At 44.7% G+C, this 20,045-nt stretch overlaps 1 non-coding gene across 1 annotated transcript; it reads left to right on the top strand.

Moving 5' to 3' along the window:
* Positions 1-2,634: 2,634 nt before the first annotated feature.
* LOC120095435 (small nucleolar RNA SNORA48) lies at positions 2,635-2,775 on the top strand. The gene has a single exon (XR_015632497.1). It is a non-coding gene; the product is annotated as a small nucleolar RNA SNORA48 (small nucleolar RNA).
* The last annotated feature ends 17,270 nt before the right edge of the window (positions 2,776-20,045 follow it).

Below are 20,045 nucleotides of genomic sequence, written 5' to 3'. Positions count from 1 at the left end.
AGCAGGGTCGGGCTCAAAACAGACATGAGATCAATGGACTGGACTAGAAAACACAGACGAGCACACACAGCTTCAGTCGCCAGGCGCCCAGAACACACATTGGAGGAAAACAACCTCTTCAACCAACAGTGCTGCGTTAACTGGAGGTCCACAGGAAGAACAGTGACACCAGATCCCTATCTCCCACCCAGCACAAGGAAAACAAACAAAATAAACAAACAACAACAACCCCAGGGGCCAGAGAGATGGCTCACTGGCTAAGAGCACTGGCTGCCCTTCCAGGTTTATTCCCAGCACTCACATGGTGCCTATGACTCCAGTTCCAGGGATCTAACACCCTCTCCTAGCCTCTGTGGGCACCAGGCACTCAAGTGTTGTGCAGACATACATGCAGGCAAAGAACTCATACAAATAAAATACAATTAAATTAAATTTGAAAATGAAAACAATAGACTCACTGCATTCTTGTTTTAATTCCAAGATTATTTGAGTGTAATTGTTATTTCAGAAACAGAGAATCTAACAAAACCCAGACTGGATCCGGATGGCAACCAGCCTCATGTGACCCAGGAATTTTTTTCTCAATGTTTTTAATAATAATTCATTCTCTCTCTCTCTCTCTCTCTCTCTCTCTCTCCTCTCTCCTCTCTCTCCCTCTCCCTCTCTCCTTCTCCCTCTCCCTCCCCCTCCCCTCTCTGTGTGTGTATGTGTCTGTATCTGTCTCTGTCTCTCTGTCTCTGTCTCTCTGTGTGTGTGCATCTCTCTCTCTGTGTGTGTATGTGTCTGTGTCTGTCTCTCTGTCTCTCTCTGTGTGTCTCTGTGTCTCTCTGTCTCTGTGTGTGTGTGCATCTCTGTGTGTGTGTGCATCTCTGTGTGTGTGTCTGTGTCTGTCTCTCTGTCTCTCTCTGTGTCTCTGTCTGTCTCTGTCTGTCTCTGTCTCTGTCTCTGTCTCTGTCTCTGTCTCTCTCTCTCTCTCTCTCTGAAAATCCACATTCCTGACTCTTTAGACTCATCTTCATCAGATCTGAGAAAAAGCTCCCAGCCATATGGGACAATATAGTCACATACAAGAAATGGGATGTGTAACCAACGTGATGTGGGTTCCCAAAGAAGCTACACCTGTATTAGACCACCAACAGGAGGCAGCTGTGCTCTTCTTCCAATAAGGTTTGAGTCTTACAGCTTCAGACCCCCTCTAATCCACGTGACAACTCAAATTTATCCAGACTTCTCTTACACATGCTACCTGGACTTACACGGATGATGCCCTCCTGGTGTATGGATCTGGATGTCAGCCTGAGACCAGGCCCCTTCCTAATCTACTACATCTCAATTAAGCTCAAAGAAACAAGAGAATCAAATCCGGTACCCATCATCCCTTGGGTCTCCTATTCTATCTTCACTATCCTATAAAGACATTGCTCTATTTATTTTATAAATACAATTGGGAAAAGGCTGGAAACATTGGATCACAGACCCTCCAGCTGCCACAACCCCTCTCAGAAATAAAGCCACACATCCCCTATAGCTGTGGTCTCTACCTCCTGTAGATGTAGCAAGGACTTGTAAACAATATTCTTGCTTATCTCTGCCACTCTGAGCAAATAATTCTGATGCCTTTAAGTCATGGGCAGCTTCTCCTTCCCCTCGGGAAAATCCATAAAGTAACAGATTGGAGCAGACAGGCTTGCTCTTTCTTGCTCTCTAGTTCTCTTCTCGTCTCTTCTCTCCTCTCCTCTCTCCTCCCCTCTCCTCTCCTCTCTTCTCCTCTATTCTGATACTCCATCATGCTGCATGTGACAGCTCTCTGTCTCTTGCTCTCTAGCTCTTCTCTTATCTGTGAGTCCCTATCATGCTGCATGTGACAGCTCTCTGTCCTGCTCTTTCCTTTTTTGCTTTGTTACCTCTCCTTCCTCAAGCCTCATCGTGGTCTCATAGTTTCAAGGCTCTCCCTACAAAGCCCACCCTTGTGGTTTATGATAGCACCCAGTGTACACGCCACAGCCTCTGGCTTCCCCTCCTGCGTTTGCCACTGCTTCACGCCATGGGATAGAGACAGGTGTGGGCTGTGTTCCTACCTGCCGTTTTCCCCGTTAGCCCCTGTCCCAAGAGAACTATAGGTAACCACGCTTCCACTTTCTCCAGGGCTGTGGGTCCCACTTCTCTTTCCCTCCCAAATGATTTGTAAGCAGTTGCATTTATGTGTTTGAGGTCAGTCTGAACAGGCTGGATCCAGAGTGGAACTAGTGGCTCCTGCACAAGTTGAGAGAGTTTCCGCTCTCAGTGGATTCAGTACAGTGATACTTGTTCAATGGAACAATAGGGACAATCGTTGACTCCGTGAGATGCTTTCTAATGATTACAATAGCAAAGAAATAAAATTAGTCCTGTGGAGCATACACACAGTGGGATATTATCCAAGCATCAGTAATCGAATTGTGCAGTTTGCAGGAAAATGAATGGAACTGGAGAATTACAGTAAACAAGGGAATTGCAGCCAAGTGTGTTGTCTCTCACATGTAGATCTTAGCTTCTGATTTTCTATGTATGCATATCGATGGGAGGGTTATGAGCGTAGGAACTAGAGAGCGACCTAGGAAAAAGAGAAAATTACTTTCATTAGAAAAGTGGCCTACCCCCAGGCAACGGGCAAGGAGACACCTTGGTGGTGCTGCTCCTATATCAGTCAGGGGCAGAGCAGATGGCCGTCCTTTGTTCATCCTAGCTTGATGCCTGGCTTGGTGACCAAAGCTGGATTATGCCTAGGACACATAAAAACCAAATCAAATCCAGGAGTGCAACATGGGAGGAGGAGGAAGACAGGCAGACCTTTGGACCACCATGCCACCCACAGACACAGCACACAACATAGGCAGGCCTTAGATACCCATTTAGATAGCCATGCAGGGCAGACTGAGGATGTCACCTAGGGGCCTACAGTCCACGTGGCCAGCCTGCAGCAGAGCCACCACAAAGTGTGAGTATGGGGTGGTCAATGGGAGAGAGTGGAGCAGCTTGAGCATGATGGAGAGATGGACCTGGAGACTCAAGGGTGGAGAGGAGTCATTTGTTATGAGTGGACCGTGGTGAGGTCCCAACCTAAGTTGCCAGGTCAGAGGTAATGTCCATGGCTCATTACCTTGAAAGAATATGGGGATTCCCTGGCCAAGGCAGATGCTGGGGAACCACACGGATGGCCAATGGCTGTGCAGAGCTAATCCTACCCCTCACTGGCCGAGGAACTCTGGAGAACTGGCCCCACCTCCCACTAGCAGCAGCTTTTGGGAGAGTGGGCCCTGTTCCTCTCCTAGGCAGCACAGTAGAGCTGGCCTTGAAGATGGGGATGTGGGCAAGCTGTCCCCAAGGCCATGAGTGTGGGAGGACTGACTCCAGCAGTCGAGAAAGCCACTCACATGGTCGTGAGCTCTGGAGAGCTAGCCCTGCCTCTTATTAGCTGCAGTGTTCCGGGAGAGCAGGCCCTATACCTCGCCTGGACAGCACAGCAGAGCTGACTTGGGGGGGGGTGCGGGTGAGCCATCAAGAGCACAGGAGAACTGGTCCCATGACCCATGTGCCATGAGATGACACAGGGGTGATGCCCTCCCCTTCCTCCCCTTGCCACCTGTGGAGAGTTGGCCACAAGGGCATGAGAGCAGGACAGTTAACCCCGTTCCTTCGCTGGCTGCAGCACTCAGGAGAGCAGTGGGCCCTGCACCTCACCTGGGCAACCCAATGGAGCTGGCTGTAGAGACATGGGTGTGGTGAGCTGTCACCAAGGGCAAGAGAACAGAAGTGCTGACCCTGCTTCCTGCCGGTGGCTGCAGTAGGTGGCCTAGCTGGAGCAGTGCAGGACAACTGGCTTTGTCAGTTCAAAGAACGGGAAAGCTGGTGTGCTGACCAGCTCATCTACCATCCAGGCCCAGAGCCATGGCGCTGAGCTGGCCCATCCCAAAGTCTTTATCATCAGCGAGTGGTTGGGACACACGAAAGGGCCAGACTTGATGATCCAAACTGCAGGATCTCCATGACACAGGGCGACAACAGGATAATTGGTAGGTGTCCAGGTGAGGATCCAATACCAATACTGATGGTGTCACAGAAGCCGGAGACCTGGACCCAGGCCAATGACTCATTGTAATGAGTATTTGCAAGCGGAGATGCGTGGACAGAGGAATGTACTGTGGGACACTCTGTGACACACTACAGCTTGCATGGTGAGATCTTGTCTATGTTTTGGGGTTGTTTGGACCTTTTTTATTTGGGGGAAAGGTTGCAAGAGTCAAGGGCATTTATGAGGTGACGGGGAAATGAGCAGGACTGGGGTTCTGCATTTATGAGGACTGGGGGAAATGAGCATGATGTGAAACTCACAGAGAATCAATAAAAGTTTTTCTTTTAAAAAAAGAAGGTGAAAGAAAGAAGAAAAGAAAATTGGCTCATAGCTCATAGCAGCTGGTGTTATTTAAAACCGAAAATGCTATGAAGGTTGGAGTAACACCTTGACCTCTCATGAGATCTTAATTTTCTGCACATGTTCCGGGAGGAACTGCTGTTAAAGTTGACCCCCTCTCCTGGTGACTATTTCTACTGAATGTCATTTTTATCTTGATCTGAATGCTTTGTATCTTCCACTGGGTTCCACTATGTCAATTAAAATCTGCTAATAGATTTAAAAAAGCCTTTCTAGGTGACTACTGTGCTTCTGGTAGCAACCACACAACGGCCTTACACCTTCTATTCCCTATGACTCACTTCTGGGATGTCAAAATGTTTGTTTAAACCTGACCCTTAGACTCTCAAAAAGAAGCTATTTTCCTTTTTAACAAAAATGTCCCTTTATATCCACTCTGAGATGCCGTCTCGTGGCACATTAAGCTGTAACCATGCCCTGCAATTACTTTTCTGGCATAATTTAGAAAACAACTCAGAGTATCCCTACATCCAAGGCTCTGGGACCTCTTAGCTGTGAGAAGGATGTCAGGTGCCCCACTAGGCTCACTAGACTTGTACACTAGCCTGTCTCTTTAAGCTTACCCCAGATGGCATTCTTGATGCCAAGCACAAGCACCCATTCACCCTTGAGCTTCTCCACATCATCCATGCCTCCACCTGGCAATCCTGCTCCTACTTCCTCCCGTTCAACGTTTCCATCTCCATCTCTCCCTCTCCTCCCCTCACAGAGTCACATTAGAATCTCCTATATGAAACGGAGGAGACAATTCTCCTCAGAGGACAGCCTTTCCCTTCATGAGATGGTTAAGGGGACTTTGGTACCATCTGGTTACATGTCCCCTTCTCTGTGTCTCACCAGCCCCAAATACAATCCGATGTGGTCATTTAGCCAGAATCCCTATATTTTCTTTCAGGAATTCAGAAGACCCACTGTGGCTTTTGGCCTAACCTGACAAGACACCTGTATCACCCTCACTGCCTGCTGCACACATATGAAATCCCGAGGCTGATCTTCAGCATAGATGGGTTGATGGGTTCATTCCTGTAACCTAGTTACAGCCAAACTCCTTTGGTGTGCCTGGTTTGGAATCTCATACCAAACCACTGACATAGGAAGTGATGGGGGACAGACCTGCCAAGTCCATTTTAAAGGCCACTGCTGTAACAGATAGTGGGGATAACACATGTAACTCCAGACTCAGATCAGCCTGGATGCACATTTTATAAGCCAACCCTCTTCAAACTTTAAACAAAAGCTTCAAATACTACACCAGAAGCCCTAAGACCTTCTTCCCACTTTATGAGGCATGGCCTTCAATGTCTATAAGAGACCCCGAGAACGAGAAAGGCCAAATGGAAGTGGAAAGAGATAAACAGCAAGGGAGGCTTCTGCAGCAGCTGTCCTGCCCCACGCATCTCAGGAGGTCCTAGAGCTCCATCTAGTGTCTTTGTGCTTCGGTCTCGGGGAGTGGAGCAGGCCAAGGCCAAGGCCAATTTCCTGCCACTGTGGTCCACCAAGAATGCCCAAAGTCCCATGATAGTCTAACAGAGAAGAAGGAAGTTTTCCAGTCATAGAACAAAGAACAGATTACAGAGGAAAAATCACAGAACCCTGTGTACTTTACAAAGAAACACTAGATCAGTGGGAGGGCTCAGAGGGTAAAGGTGTTTGCTGCCAAACCTGACAGCCTGAGTTTGATACCACTTAGTGGTAGGAGAGAGCCAATTCCCAAGTCCCCTGACTCAGACGTGTGTGTGTGTGTGTGTGTGTGTGTGTGTGTGTGTGTGTGTGTGTGTGTGTAGGGTGGCGGTGGCATGCACATTCACATGTACCCAAATATACAATAATAACTTTTAAAACCTTTTAAAAAAGGGGCTCCCATGAGATCATATCTAATCTGCGAAGTAGGGAACCACTGGAAGGGGGGAATCTCCCTTTCCTGGTTTGTGTGGGAAGGCCAGCCTCCATCTAAGGACCCCATACTCTGGCCAACGAAGATCAGCAATACAGTACTTGCCTGTCATGTGTGAGGTTCTAGATTTGATCTGCAGAAATGGAAGACAGTGTGGAGGAGGAGGTGGAGGAGGAGGAGGAGGAGGAGGAGGAGGAGGAGGAGGAGGAGGAGTAAACAAAAGAGGAACCATAAGTTGAATGATGTCTAAGCTGGATGGTGTCTGCTTACTTAATGGTTGACTATATTTCTTTTTATATATTTTTGCAGTGCTGAGGATAGAACCCAGGGTCTCACTCATGCCAAGCAAATACTTTTGCCAGTGAACCACGCCCTAGAAAAGATGCTTAAAAGTCTATTTCATCTGGAAAGAGATTCAAATAAGTACTTCTTAAGATTTTATTTGATTTTTAATTATAATTAGGTATATGTGTCTATCATATGTATGTATAGGTATCCCTGGAGGACAGAGGTGTCAGATCCCCCTGGAGCTGGAGTTAACCGCTGAACCATCTCTCCAGCCACAAGTATGCATTTCATGGTGGAAAAAAAAATGTTCTCAACAACAATTTGAAAGGACAACTGTTGTGATAGTTGCTCAAAGGAGCGAAGTATGGAAATTTTTGTTTTTGTTTTTAAAAAGGTTTTTAAAATTATTATGTATTTGGGTACACATAGGTGTGTGTGCTGCCACATATATGTGAGTCAGAGGACTTGGGAATTGGCTCTCTCCTGCCACCAAGTGGGCCCCAGGCATCAAACTCAGGCTGTCAGGTTTGGCGGCAAGCACCTCTACCCTCTGAGCCCTCCCGCTGTTTCTCTTGTAAAGTACACAAGGTTCTGTGATTAGCCCTCTGTAATCTGTTTGTTCTTTCTATGGCTTGAAAACTTCCTTCCAATCTATTAAACTATCTTTACACTGTTACCAGTTCTAACAAAATCCACCAAGGACAATCCCATAGTTCAGATAGTTCACATTCAGAGACACTGTTTCAACTTCTGTACTGCACGTGAGACTCCTTACCAATGAAACCCAGGTCTCCAACACAGGCAAAGACCTAGGGATGGATTCCATGGTGGGCACATGGGGGAAGTGGCCCAGGGAGAGGCAGCAGGCTGGCAGGACCAAGGGATGCCGAGTGTAGGAAAACTTAAATGAAGCAGTGCTTGTGCACCACCGCCCCCCCCTCCCCGGGAGCTGAGGACCGAACCCAGGGCCTTGTGCTTGCTAGGCAAGCGCTCTACTACTGAGCTAAATCCCCAGCCCCACTTTTTTTCTTGATAGATTTAGTCAAACAGGATTTGTGGACAGGGAGTTAACACGGTCCCGAGCTGGGAAATAGACTCAGGTCCTGTTTCCCCAGAAACTACAAAGTAAAATCAAATGTGGGGTGATCTGTTTAAGAACCCTTTATCTGAAGCTCCGCATGTGGTCCCTTCTCCACTTCAAGGACCTTTTTACAGCCTCACGGATAGGTCAGCCACTAAGCTTTCTGTGAACTTATGGTTTTGAAGATCAGTGTGTGTCTATACAGAAATCAGGTTCAAAGCAGTTCTGTAGGTTCACAGTCTCATAAAGCACTGCTGAGTAAGCATAGCCTTTGGGAATGGTTTCCAAGGCAACGCTGGCTCTAAGCTAGCAGGCACCGCATGCCCAGTTGGTTTAGAAGCTGCTCCCTGCACAGCCCTAAGGTCCTTCCGTGTTTCCCCTTGCATCATCATCCTTCTTCCGTCTTGAGTGCCACTAGGTTGCCTTGTCTTTCATTGAGAAAACTGGTGACATCAAGATGAACTCATTCTCCTTGGACCCACAAAAATCAAAGCTGGAAGCTATGGAGGTAAAGGGTCATCTGTCAAGAGTTTTGTGACGACTCAGAAGAGGGTTCTACACATATCTCATGGGTTACTAGCCTCATGAATGTGCACAGGTTTCTGTAATGATGATCACCTCTGACATTCCTTAAAGCTGCAACAATTGAAAGGGGACGCTCTGAAGAGAATACTTGCCCACAAATAGCATCTCAGTGTGATGCTAGCCCCTGCCTTTGATCCCCGTCTTGGTGAGTGTTCTGTTGCTGCAGAGACACCATGACTGCAGCCACTCATATAAAAGGAAACATTTAACTGGGGCCGGCTTACAGTTCAGAGGTTTAGTCCGTTGCCATCATGGTGGGAAACATGGTGGCATGCAGGCAGACATGGTGCTGGAAAGGTAACTGGGAATTCTACATCTGGGTTTGCAGGCAGCAGGAAGAGAAAGCCACACTGGGCTTGGCTTGATCATTTGAAACCTCAAAGCCTGTCCCAGTGACAAACTTCCCCCAACAAGGCCATGACTCCTAACAGCATCATTCCCTATAAGCATATGGGTGGGGGGGGGGCATTTTCTTTCAAACTACCACAGTCTCTGAGATCAATGAATCTGCATCTAAGTACCCATAGGTTCATTTTGTCCTTTTTCCTTTCCGATGCTGAGCTCAAACCTAGGGCCTCAAAACAACATAATATACCTCCCCCCAGCCCCTGTCGCCATTCAGGCTTGAAAACCCTTCCCTTGATTCAATTTCCTTGCCCACGCCCATCACTTCCCGATATGCAGGTGTCTCTGCTACTTCCAAATAGAAGCCCTTTGGAGAGTGCCTCTAGCTGTTATTCAGACTGGTGCCCTTTCTGCTCTTGGCTGTAAGTGGTGTCATAAGAGACACTTAGAAGCTGCTTCTCTACGAACACCTGCTCCCCGCTGGAGCCAACAAGCCAACAAAAACATGACTTAAAAGTCTGGTCCCTCGGCCTTCATTCTGAACCTGCCGCCTTTACTTTAGGTCGGGCACTCGCTCGATTTCAATAGGATGTTAAACACTAAAGGAGCCTCTCTCTTCCTAACCCATCTCATGGCCCTCCTAGGCTGAAGACAGAAATAAGCCATGGTCCTAAACCTGAAGCCAGCGTGGATTTCAGGAAAAATAGACCCTCTTAGGAACAAACCACCTGTCTTAGGGTTTTACTGCTGTGAACAGACACTGTGACCAGGGCAACTCTTATAAGGACATTTACTTGAGGCTGGCTTACAGGTTCCTATCATCAAGGCAGGAACATGGCAGCATCCAAGCAGGCATGGTGAAGCAGGTGCTGAGAGTTCTACATCTTCATCTGAAGGCTGCTGGGAGAAGACTGGCTTCGAGGCAACTAGGATGAGGATCTTAAAGCCCACCCACAGTGACACACCTACTCCAACAGGGCCACACCTTTTAATAGTGCCACTCCCTGGGCCAAGCATATACAAACCATCACAACGCCCTCCAGGAGGCGATGGCAAAGCTATATCCTGGAGCAGGAGTGTTCATCTCGTAGGGACCATTGGTCCTCTCAGGCAATGACAATAAAGAGCAGACTGATAGTTTATTAGACTACCATGACAGACCAGAGCTGAGACAATGACCAGCTGGGGCTTTGTCAGCACTGCCTCATCATCTGTGTCGTTCCCTCTCCTCCAGCCCTTCCACTTAAACCCAAGGCCCAGGTTGGCACACTACAGATGAATTAAAGAACCCTTTTGTCCCTCTTTCAGATGCACACTTATTACATTTCCTTTCTCCAATTTCCACATGCACTGTTCCTTTACTTGGTAATAGTGGGAGGCAGAGCCATGCCTAGCTTCTGTCCCCAAACTCTAGTCACAGTGTCCATGGCAGACAGACAAACCAGGCTCACCAAGTGGTGTCAGTCTCAACGCGCTCTTTATCATGAGCTAAATGAGAACACCAGGGTCCAGAGAGTCAGCACTGCACTCTGAAGAGATGTCACAGATCATTCATAAGCTGGCCATTCTGGATCCGTGTCCAAATGTCCACACTTGCACCCTGCAGATGTCCAAGGATATGTTGGTCTGGTTGGCCTACACAAGAGGCTACTTACAAAATGAGAAGAAAAGTCCAGCTGGAAGGGAGACTTGGAGGAACTCCTGAGTGTACATGGAACCTCACAGCCTGTGTGCTGGTAAGCCCTAACTCTGGAGCCTCCCAGCAGCCTCTGGGCACTGTATGCCCATCTGGTAACTTGGAGATCCCAGGTTCTTGGCAGTCTTGCCTGCTGGATCCCAATCATCAACAAGTATCTGCCTGGGCTGTGGTTCTGTACACATAATGATGGAACTACTTGCCTGCTGTGGTTTTTATGTCATGGATCCCATAGTGTCAAGGAGGAAATAGTTACACCAACCCAATCCTTGGACAGATTGTGCAAATCACCCATCCATCCCCCTTACCAATAGCTCCCAGCAGTTCATTCTCAGAATGACAAGATCTGAAGATGCGTCAGTGTGTTCTCTGGGTGTCTGCCACACCCAACCACAGTAGTCAATGGTTACCTATGGTGTGTATTCTCTGCCTTATCTGTCTGTCGCCCATGTGCAGGGATGCTCAATCTCCTCCATACTGCTCTGGTGTTAGTGTTTGTGCTACATATGTGAGCTACCGATCACTGGAGATCTTTCAGTGTAACTAGGGACCTGAAGGTTTAATATGCTTTTAACATGTTCTGTCTTTTCCGTTTTATTACTTGCTAATGGAAGGACATTTTTGTTGTTGTATTTTTATATTTTGTTTTTTTTTTCAAGACAGACTTTCTCTGTAGCCCTGGCTGTTCTGGAACTCATTTTGTAGACTCAGCTGATCTCAAACTCAGATATCTTGCCTACCTTTGCCTCCCAAGTGCTGGGACTAATAGAAGACATATTTAACAGCCCTCTGGTCACCATTGGTCCTGTGCATTCTAGCCACCACTACTTATTTTTAAATTACATTTTCTTTATTTTTCCCATGTGTGTGTGCATGCTTGTGTGATGGTGGGGGGCAGAGGCAGTAGACTCAGTAGGCAGGGGCAGGGGCAGGGGCAGAGGCAGAGGCAGGCAGATCTCTGTGAGGCCAGTGTGGTCTACTCAGTGAGTTCCAGACAGACCTATACAGCGAAGAAAAAATAAAAAAAAAAATAAAAAGTACTAGGATGAGAGAAAGAAAAGGCATAGAAATATGAGAGGGAGAGGCCTGTGAGATGTGCCTGCAGGGCAAAGAATGCCTCATGGGAAACCGGATGGAGAAATGAGCTCTGCAAGACCCACCTAAGCAACATACAAAAGGCCAAACTAACATGGGACTTATGTATGAGTGGAACCTCCATAACAGAACGCAGGAAACAAAGAGAACACTTACATTGCTGGCACAGCCTTGCTGAGTGGAAAGGGAGGGTCCTCTGTCAGATCCCTCTGGATCTAGCAGGTTCTGTAGGGGAGGTATGAGTGGGAGCCTTGGGCTCTGTGGCCTCAGTGTTGTTGGAACTTTGCAGTGTGGTATGTAAGTCCTTTCCTGTTAGTTCCTTCAGCCCCCTGAGCTCTATGGTGTCTTTACGTCCTGCATGTCTATGTACAAGAGGGTTGTTGGCATGTGTTTTGTGCTATTTTATTAGGTTCTTATATGCACCACCCTTCTCTACCCTTTTTCCACCCTAATTCCTTCCAATTCCCCAACATGGGTAGGAGATAAAGAAGGTTAGAGGAGAAATGAGGCACAGACCTCTTTAGACTACTTCCTGCTGACTGGAGTCATTGAGTTTCTTGGGGCAAGTCCCATCTTCATAGTCAGGATATCTAATTTCTTCTTCTCAGCTCTTTGCTCATGACCACTTGACAAACTGCAGGAACAATGACCAGTGCAGCACAGTGCAGCACAACACAACAGCAGAACAGCCACCACCGACACCTTCTCGGAGTTTGCTTGGCCCCTCTCTGGCATTTACACCCTCTGAAAAGTTCCCAGAATTCCAAACATAAACTATCTGGGCAAAAAATCCCACCCCTCCTAGAGCACAAGACAAATCATAGTCACCTGCTGTGAAGCAGCCTCTTACACCACACCTGTGATTAAAAAAATAATAATAACTGGGTTTTTAAAGAAACCAATTCTCATTATAGAGAGTTCTTTCTCACGACAGATCCTATTTCTTGCATTTTCTGCTCAATCTTCCTGGGTAGCTGTATTTGTATTATACCCATACAACCAGGTTTCCAGTTCTTCCTTCCCCAAATATAACTCATTGTTTCCTTCTTGTACTGTTCTAGCTAACACTTCTGGTGTTTTAATGAGTAAGAGTGGAGAGCACAGCCACCCTTGCCTTGGTCCCAGTTGTAGTAGAAATGCTTTCAGGTTTCCCTCCATTTACTATGATGTTGGCAATAGTTTTGTCTTGTGTGGCCATTGCTGAGCTGCACCTTTCCCACTTTCTTCAGGACTTTTTTTGGGGGTTGGGAGGAGCAATGTTGGGTTTTATCAAAGCTTTTCAACATCTATTCAAATGATTATGTGATTTCTACCTCTGAGTCCATTTATATGATGTGTTATATTTATTGATTTGTGGATGTTGAGCCATTTCTGGAATGATGTCGACTTGATTGTAGTGCATAAGTTTTTGGATGAGCTCTTGAATTTGGTTTGCATTTTTTTTTGCTGATAATTTTTTGTGTTTTTCATCAGGGAGAGGAGATTGTCTTAGGCTCTCTCTCTCTCTCTCTCTCTCTCTCTCTGTGTGTGTGTGTGTGTGTGTGTGTGTGTGTGTGTGTGTGTGTGTGTGGTTATCTAGTTTTGAAATAACTATAATACTAATAGTGGTTTTGTAAAAAGAATTCGTACTTTATGGGATAGTTTGAGAAGCTATCTAATTAGTTCTTTGAGAGTCATGTAGAATTTATGGTCCTGGACTTGTGTGGTTCTACTTTCTGTGTGCTGCAAGTGTGCAGCCTGGAGAAGTCAGGGCAAAGTCCCAAACCTGAGTCCTTAGCCATGTTTCCCTTTGGGGCGGCTGACTCTGTCCACTACACACCAGACTGGAAAGAGAAAGTGGAGTCTGAGACAAATGCAGTGGTCCTTGGTCTCCTTTCTGGGTACCTGGGCTCCAGCAATGTACCACCTGGACAGGAAGTCAGGAATGGGGATCTGCAGTCCATCTTTCCCTGTCAGGGTGTCTGCTCACCAGGCAAGAAGGGAGAATGCAAAGCCCAAGAAGAACAGGATCCAGTCTGATTGGGAGGGGAGGAAGACGAGAAAGACCTTAATGTCACAGCTCATCTAGGCGAAGGCCTTCCCTGCGGTAATCTTTAATGAAGCACCTCTCTGAGAGAACCTTAGTTTGTTCAGGTTGCTTTACTGGGGGTAGATGTGGACACACACACTTTATTCGGGGTGAACCAGGGATTATATACTTTTGGGGGGAAGGCCATGAGAATATGCATGAAGGATGATCATTAGCTGAAGGCTAAAGCTAGTTAGATACCTCATTAACATGGAGAAGAACTCCAGGGGCTATGACTGAGTGACTGTGATCCTCTTAGTTGGTGGTCTCAGAACGGGCAAGAGGGCCTGGGAGCGGGCAGCTGCACTCCTAATGTCTCCGATCTCAGATTACTGGGATTTGAGCACACGTTGATAGCCCAGTAGCGACATCCCACATGCCCTTCAGACTTATTGTTTACTTTTTAATTATTGTTTCTTTTTGTTGTTGGTTCAGTCTTGTTCCAATTTCAATTTTTGAATTATTTCTTTTATCTTGGCTTAATTGTGGTAGGCCATATGTATTGAGAAATTCACTGAATCATTGTAGATTTTCAAATGTAGCAGAATCTGTGTCTGTGTTTGTTTATTTATTGTTGTGTCTGTATGTGCATATATACAAGCATGCTGTGGCTTGCCAGTAGAGGTCAGTGGACAATTTTGTGGAGTCAGTGCTCTCTTGTCACCTTTAAATGGCTTTCAGGACCCAGCTCCAGTTGCCAGCTTGTGTGCCAGGTGACATTACTCACCAGTAGATTTATTTTTAGTGTTTTGAGGATTCTTTATACTGATTTCTAGAGTGACTGCACAAATTGGCACTCCCCACTAACAGTGAACAAGGGTTCCTCTTTCTCTAGGGCTTTGACAGCATCTGTTGTCAAGTCGTTTTGCGGTCTTAGCCATTCTGACAGAGGTGAGATGAAATCTCAAAGTCATTGTTTACATTTGTGTTTCTCTAATGGCTAAGCATGATGAACACTTGATTTATTTCTTGGCCATTTTTATTTTTTCTATTGAGAATTCTCTGTGTAGATTCCTAGCCCATTTTAAAATGTGATCTTTGTCTCTTTGACTCTTGTTGTTGTTGTTGTTGTTGTTGTTGTTGTTGTTAGTTCTTGGCATATCCTGGATGTTCATCCTCGTCAGATGTACGGTTAGCAAAGACTCCTACTGTGGGTTCCTCCTTCACTTGGTGTTTCCCCAGCTTTACAAAACCTTTTTAGTTTTATGAAGTCCCACTTGCCAATTGTTGTTCCTACCCCTAAACTTTATAAAGTTCTGCCCGTGTTTTATTTTCCTGCCAATCTTAACACTTCAGGTTTCAGTATGATGTCTGTGTTCCACCTGGGGCTAATTTTTTTTACGTACATGTAGAAATTGGGGTAATTTCATTCTCTTTTTCCAGCATCGTTTGTCGAATGAGGATGCTGTCCTTTTTCCAAGTGTGGTTTTCTGCCTCTGTCGAATGTCAGATGGCTGTAGTTATGAGTATTCATATTTGGGCCTTCTATTTTGTTCCATGGGTCTGTATAGTCTGGTTTTATGCCAGTAGCACATTGCATTCATTACTGTGGCTCTGTACTATATCCTGAAGTCTGGAACGGCAATTCCTTCAGTATCATTCCTTGTGCTCAGCACTGCTTTGGCTAGCTGCAGTCTTTTCTGGTTCCTATGAATTTTAAGACTTGTCTTCTGGTTCTATGAAGAACGATGTGGATATTTTGATTCAGATTGAATGTATAAAATGGTTTTGGTAGGATGGTCATTTTCATAATTTTAAGTCTACAAATTCATGAACCTGGGATGCCTTTCCATTTTCAAGTGTCTTTCTCTGTCTCTTCCTTCAGAGATTTGAAGTTTTTACTGTAAGGCCTTTTGACCTCCTGGGTTAGGTTTCTCCAAGATATTTTATCCCCTTTGATGCCACTGTAAATGGGTATGTGTCCATGACCACTTTCTCAGTGTGTTTGACGTGAGTGACTAGAAAGGCTATTGTAAGCTGATTTTGTACTCTGCCACTTTAACTGTTGCTGATTATTTCCAGAACTTTTCTGGTGGAGGTGTTTGGAGTCTCTTATGTCTAGTGTCATATTTCCTACAAATAGGGATAGTTTGGTTTCTTCCTTCCCTGTTTGTATCCATTTAACTTCTCTCGAATGCTGTATTGCTCCAACTTCAAATACTATATTGAAAAGCAGTAGGGATAATGGACAGTCCTGTCCTGTTCCTGACTTTAGAAGGATTAAGTATTCCCCATTAAGGATAATATTAAGCTGTTACATATAGCCTTTGTTATGTCCAGGTGTGCTCCCTTCACTCCTCGCTCTCAGACTTTAATATGAAAGTATGGTGGATTTTTGTCAAAGGCTTTTTATTCGACTGTTGAGGTGATCATATCATTTTTGTCTGCATCTATTGAGATGAGCATTTTTTTAAAGATGATCGTGTGACTTTGGCTTTTGTTACTGTTTCACTCTCATTTGTTGTTTGTTGTTGATCTCATCTTGGTTTAACTACAGCAGTTTGAATGAATTCAGAAATTCATCCATTTCTGTTAGATTTCTCAGCTTAATGGGGCATAGATTTTTAAAGTATTTCCTTTATCACAGCCTACATTTCCTTAGTGTCTGTGGTGATGTGCATGTTGTAATGTCCCTGTTCCTTCTGATTCTCTTAGTTTGGGTCATCTCTTAGTTGGGCAAGAGTCTGTCAATCTTGTTTGTTTATGTTTTCAAAGAGCTGGCTCTGAGATCTATCAATTTCTTTTGTATTATTTTCTTTGTTTCTATTTTATTAATGTATGCTTTGATTGTTATTTCTTGCTGTCTATTGGATTTGAGTTTGGTTTGTTCTCGTTTTTTGTCCAAATTCTTGAATCGCAGTATTAAGTCATTTGTTTGTGCTCTGTCTGTCTGTTTATTAGGTGGGCCCTCGTGGCTGTGAACTCTCCTCTTGGGACTGCTTTGAACGTGTCTTGAAGGTCTGTTGTGATGCATTTTCATTTTTATTCAGTTCCAGAAGTATTTTGATATCTTGATTTCTTCTTTAACCCACCCGTAACTCAGTAATGAGTTGTTTGATGTCTGTAAGTTTTTACACTTACTAGAGTTTTTTTTGTTTGTTTGTTTTTGTTTTGTTTTTTTTTTTTTCGGAGCTGGGACCGAACCCAGGGCCTTGCGCTTCCTAGGTAAGCGCTCTACCACTGAGCTAAATCCCCAGCCCCCTTACTAGAGTTTTTTGTTTTATTTTGTTTTGGATTTTTTTTTTGCCATCCATTTTATTTTATTGCATAATGGTTGGATAGGATACATGAGATTTATTTAAAATTTTCTGTATTTCTCGAGGTTTTCTTTGTGTCTGTTTTAGAGAGGCTTCTGTGTGCTGCTGAGTAAATATGCATCCCTCGGTGTTTGGGTAGAATATTCTGTAGACATCTGTGAGGTTCATTTGAAGTAGGAAATCCTTTAATTCTGAGGCTTCTGTTTATCTTTGTTCATTTGACCTATTAGAGAATAGAGAAGGTAGGGTGTTCAAATCGGCTGTTATTGAGCTTGTGTTTATCTGTGTCTTTAATTCCACTAGTATGCTTTTTTATAAAGTGTGGTGCACCAGAATTTCGTGCATATATATTTAGTACTGTAACATTTCCCGATTGATTCTTTTTTTTTTTTTTTTTTTTTTTGGTTCTTTTTTTCAGAGCTGGGGACCGAACCCAGGGCCTTGCGCTTCCTAGGTAAGCGCTCTACCACTGAGCTAAATCCCCAGCCCCGATTCTTTGATTAGTATGAAATACCCTTGTCTCTTTTTAGTTTTAGTTTGAGGACTACTTCGTTGGGTGTTAGAATGAAAACACCTGCTTGCTTCCTGATCCCATTTGCTGAGAATACTTTTTTCTTTCTCTTTAAGGTGGTGCTGACCTTTAAAACTAATGTGGGGTTTCTGTGGACAGCAGATAGATGGGTTTTGTTTCTTAAAGAGTATTTATTTATCTATTATGAAAGTACACTGTCACTCTCTTCAGACACACAAGAAGAGAGTATTGTATCCCATTACAGATGGTTGTGAGCCACCATGTGGTTGCTGGGAATTGAATCAGGACCTCTGGAAGAGCAGCCAGTGCTCTTAATCAACTGAGCCATCTCTCCAGCCCCGGGTTTTGTTTCTTAATAAATTCAGCAAGGTTGTTCCTTTTGATCGGAGAGTTGGGACCATTCATCTTTAAAGTTATTATTGAAAGGTGTGTGTCAATTACAGTCTTTTTCTGGCTTGAGTTCTCAGTCATTCTTCACATTTCATTAATTATGGCTTCACTTGTTTTCCTTCTAGAATCTCTAAAGTATTGCTTCTAGGGTTCTGTTTAGCAGCTTTTGTTCAATATGACTTTTTTAGGCTGTTTATATCAAGAAATGGTTTTCTTTCTCTTTCAGTTATGGCAGATGCTTCTCTGAAGTTCTGGGGATCAAACTAAAGGGTTGAAACATGCTAGGTAAGCCATCCTCTGAACAGAATCTAAAATTCCTGATTGACTATGATTTTACTTTTTCATAGGCCAATATTTTTTCCTAAAACGTATCTCTCCTTAACCAGTGTTTTATTCTATGAAGGTATTACTTGTGTAAGGTTGGATTTTTTTTATTTGCTTTGTTTTTATGATTCTCCTATAAAGACACTTGGTTTCAGTTACCATGTGTACTGGCTACTTTTATGTCAACTTGACAAAAGCCAGAGTCAGCAAAGAGGAGAGAACCTCAATTAAGAAAATGTCTTCATAAAATAGGGCCGCAGGCAAGCCTGTAGGGCATTTTCTTAGTTAATGTTTGATGTGGAGGAGGGTCTAGCCAATTGTGTGTGGAGTCACCCTGGACTGGTGGTCCTCCTCCTCCATTCTCTCTCTCTCTCTCTCTCTCTCTCTCTCTCTCTCTCTCTCTCTCTCTCTCCTCCCCTCTCCATGCCCTGAATAAACTCTATTCTATACTATACCATCGCTGTGTAGTTGGTATCTGAGGGCAAAGGGATGCCTCAGCATAAGCCCACAGAGGCGCTCCCTTCCTCTACACCATTCCTTGCTTCCACCAAACATATTCCTCTCTCTCCTATCTTTTCATAAAACAGTAACGACCAAGTTATAAATCAGCATGTAATTTTGATTACTCAAATATTCTTGTAGACATGAAAGAGTAGGAAATAAAACACAGATTACATCATCATTAATTTTTCATTAGGAGTGAAAAAACTAGGGGCTGGGAATATGGTGCCAGTGTTAAGGGTATGTGCTAGGCATGCGTGATAGGGCCTCTGACCATCGGCTTGTTTGTCCCTCACCCAGGCAAGTTTTCTCGTGTGTAGCTCTGGCTGTACTAGAACTTGCTGTGTAGACCAAGGCTGGCCTCAACTTAGAGATCTACCTGCCTCTGCCTCCTGATTCTAGGATCAAAGGTGTGCACCACACTGCTCTGCTCAGCATAGATTTTTCGTCCTAGTTTCCCATCCATTAAACCTCACAGCTTTAAGAGTTTCCGGATTGTGACATTCTTGGTAGCAGTGGCTGTTGTGTTTTGTCCCACTTGTGTTGGAATTCAGTAAAACAGCCAGCAGTGGGATAAGAATACGTGAACAGCATCACATGTAAGCCAAAGTTGTGTGTGCGCTAGTGCGTGCTTCCCCCACAATATCACCTGAGTGACTCATTCACATACAGAATTCCTTTAGTATGCCAAAACCCTCAAATGCTCAAGCCCTAACTATAAAGTGGTGTAATATTTGCCTCTAACCTTTATGGCCTGTATGCATCCCACCAGGTCCCCCTGCTCCTTTCTCTTTTTAATATGAGTCTCACTTTTTTCTTAGGCTGACCACAAACTCTGGGGCTCAAATGATCCTCCTGCCTCAACCTGAGTAGCTCCCAAATAGCCATATACAGACATGCCCTCCTCTTCTCTATGCTGTAACACCTCTCTGGACGATAATCAGATGCCAACTAAGATAGCATGCTAAGCCATATCTAAGTTTGGGTAAGACCATCACTGCTTTAAGGCCAGGCTGGTACCAATCAGACAAGCCTCAACTGCAATTGCTCCTTGGAACCATGACAGCAAAATGCCTGTTGGCAATTTTTCTCAACTGCCTTGTCTGGTAGCTGCTGTTACTTCAGTGCATTCGATGAAGTCTCTACTTCTGCCTTTTCTGACTTGGTGAATCACTTCACTGTTCCACATCGTGCATACCTGTCTGCCAGAGTTTGACACCTAGCTGTTACCCTGTATAGGGAATAATGGGGGGAGGGTCTACTTACTCGGTAGATACAATTTGTAGGGTGGAAGACCAGTATTTTCTCTTCTGAGTTGGTTTACTGCACATCTGTGTAATTACCCTCAGATAGGGGGGCTGAATGAATTATAGCTCTATACTGTACCTACTTAAGAGTAGCTAGTGTGAGTAATGTGGCTGGTACAAATTGAATATGCTATACCGAAACTGTAAAATACGGTATTTCAAAGCCAATGCAAAAATTTGACATGATATTCTGCCTTTATTGGATTACTTG

This window comes from Rattus norvegicus, chromosome 10 (assembly GCF_021556685.1).
Source record: "Rattus norvegicus strain SHRSP/BbbUtx chromosome 10, alternate assembly SHRSP_T2T, whole genome shotgun sequence".
In the NCBI taxonomy this organism is placed as follows: Eukaryota; Metazoa; Chordata; class Mammalia; order Rodentia; family Muridae; genus Rattus; species Rattus norvegicus.
This window is presented reverse-complemented; position numbering and strand designations above follow the sequence as displayed.